The 2,963-nt window shown below is 41.5% G+C and overlaps 1 non-coding gene across 1 annotated transcript; it reads left to right on the top strand.

Moving 5' to 3' along the window:
• Positions 1-2,856: 2,856 nt before the first annotated feature.
• Positions 2,857-2,963, top strand: LOC141624361 (small nucleolar RNA R71). Its single transcript, XR_012534172.1, has one exon. It is a non-coding gene; the product is annotated as a small nucleolar RNA R71 (small nucleolar RNA).

Genomic DNA, 2,963 nt, shown 5'->3' with positions numbered 1-2,963 from the left:
TCCGTGCGGTTTCTGTCCAATACGGGCGGATTCTGCACTTTCTGGGTTTGATAAAACTCGCCTAAAGACGGGCGTATTCAAGAGAAGACGCTCGGATTCACTGACACGGGACGGGCGGATTCTCCAGAAGACGGACGGACTTCAGTCCAGGAATTTTTCTTGTTTTCCTTAGCAGAGAAGATGGGCGTCTTCTTTCCAAGACGGACGGATTTTCAGACACGGGCGGATTGCTGTCCAGGACACCCGGATTCTCTTACAGTCAAAAATCTTTCAAAATTTCAGCTTATAAGGACGTGCGTCTTCAACCCAGTACGCTCGGATTGCATGAAAACGGGCGGATTCTCTTGAATCCGCTCGGATTGCATGAAAACGGGCGGATTCTCTTGAATCCGCTCGGATTCTACCCCTTTGTACCCGGATTCAGTTCTACCCGTGTACAATGCATATCCCTTATCATCCTTCCATTCTTCTTCATATCTTGTGTTCGTCATTGTGGGGGCGTTACTAAGGCATGATTAGCCTAGGCAATTGCCATCCCCACACTAAGCTAAAGCACTACACATCAATTGAAATTATTAGTCCCTCCCTCACTTCTCTCTTAAACATGACAATTATCTTGATCAAAGTAAATAAAAATCCAAAGATGACAAAAATGTAATACAAGTATTGAAATGCGAGTTAAGGAGTTAGAAATATTTACAAATGGTGGTTTAGGGAGGACTCTACCAAACTCTCATTCTTGATGAGATGTCAAGGGGGCATGTTCAAGGTGTTGTTGATGTTGCTCAACACCTTGAAGAAATAATCAAAAGCTTGTTCGTTATCATGGTAGAGGTCTTCAATAGTCCTTTTCCCTTGTTGTTGGTCTTGATCGATGGCATTACCAATGTAGGGATTAAAAATCCCTTCAAATTCGTCGTCCCAAAGACCACAAACTTCATTAAGTTGATCATTGAAAATTTCTTGATTTGATGGAGACAACTCTCCCAAATTCCTCTCTTGGCCAATGAGGTCATCCTCTTCTTCTTTGATTGATTTTGATGAGCTTTGCAAGCTCTCCTTGTCACAATTCACTTGCTCTTTGAATGGAGCACCTTCAATTTTCTTCTTCCATTGGAGTTCCGATTTCTTCCTTTCATCCTTTCGGCTATAATGATCAATCATGAAACACGGTTCATGCAAACGAGGAGCTCTCATAGTCTTGTCAAGATTAAAGGTTATTCTTTCATCTCCCACTTCTAGAGTGAGCGCACCATGTTTCACATCAATCACCGCACCCGCGGTGTGTAGGAAAGGTCTTCCTAGAATGATTAGAATGTTGGAATCTTCCTCCATATCAACAATGACAAAGTCCACCGGGATGAAAAACTTCCCAATTCGTACGGGGATATCTTACCATATCCCTAATGGTGTCTTCGTCGATCTATCGGCCATTTGGAGTGTGATGTTGGTGCATTTAAGCTCTCCCATCCCCAACCTTTTACTTACCGAGTACGGCATAACACTCACACTAGCCCCTAGATCACATAAGGCTTTGTTGATCGTTGTGTCGCCAATGGTACACGGTATTGAGAAGCTTCCCGGATCCTTTAGTTTTGGAGGTGAACTCCCTTGAAGTATTGCACTACTCACCTTAGTGAAGGCGATAGTCTCAAGTTTCCGGATCGACTTCTTCTTTGTGAGGATATCTTTCATGTATTTTGCATAGGCCGGCACGTGATTGATTAATTCTGTGAAAGGAATCGAGACTTCTAAATTCTTCACAATTTCCATGAACTTTCCAAGTTGATCATCAAATTTGGGCTTGGCTTGACGACTTGGAAAAGGAAGTCTAATCACAATGGGCTCTTTCTCCTTTACTTTGTCTTCATTTTTCTTTGAACTTTCTTCTTTTGATGATTCTCCATCTTTGGAGTTTTGCACAATTTCTTCCTTATCACTAGCTTCCTCAACTTGCTTCTTCGGTGCTTCATACCTTGTACCACTTCTCAAGTGAATGGCACTAACCGTTTCATGTCTTGGGGGATTACTTTGAGGTGGTAATTGCCCCTTTTGTCTTTGTGAGCTTGAAGATGCTAGTTGAGTCAATTGGGTTTTCAACATCTTGGTGTGAGCTAGGATGTTGTTGATGGTGGTTTCCTTTGCTTGGCTATCTTTTTGCATTTGAGTGAAAAACTCTTGTTGATTCTTTTGCATTTGGAGGACCGCTTTTTGGACATCAAACCTTGGTCATTTTGGTGATTGTATGTATTTTTATTTTGGTAACCGTGGTTTTGATTGTAAAAGGGTCTTTGATTTTGGTTTCTCATGGGTGGTGGAGTGTATGTTGTTTGAGGGTCTTGAATATTTTGGCTTTTGTATGAGAGATTTGGATGAAATTTGGTGTTTTCATTGTAATAATTGGAATAAGGGGTACCACTCTTGTATGCTTGGAAAGCATTCACTTGTTCATTTGTTCCCCTATATTCACTTTGGTCATGTCCCAAAGTTCCACAATTCTCACATATCCCACTTGGGATTGATGAGGATGCCGTCATGGCATTAACATGATGCTTTGGTGATTTTGAGACTTCTTCAAGTCTAGCCATAGGTTTTTCAAACTTCAAATTGATTGTGTCAATATGAGCACTAAGTTGAGCACCCAATTGAGTGACGGAGTCCACTTCATGCTTTCCTCCTCTAGTAGCCTTGCGAGGTCTACTATATTGTGAGTTATGGACCGCCATTTCCTCAATCTTGTTCCATGTTTGATTGTCATCAACTTCGGTGAACATTCCATTTGATCCCATGTTGAGAATGTTCCTTGAATCTTCATATAAACCATTCCAAAATTGTTGTACCAAGAACCATTCGCTAAGTCCATGGTGAGGACATGAGCGACAAATTCCCTTGAACCGCTCCCAAGCTTCATATAAAGATTCTTCATCCCTTTGCTTAAAACCCGTAATTTGAGCTCTTAGCAT

This window comes from Silene latifolia, chromosome 1 (genome assembly GCF_048544455.1).
Source record: "Silene latifolia isolate original U9 population chromosome 1, ASM4854445v1, whole genome shotgun sequence".
Classification (NCBI taxonomy): Eukaryota; Viridiplantae; Streptophyta; class Magnoliopsida; order Caryophyllales; family Caryophyllaceae; genus Silene; species Silene latifolia.
Note: the sequence above shows the minus strand (reverse complement) of the source record. Positions and strands in the feature narration are given on the sequence as shown.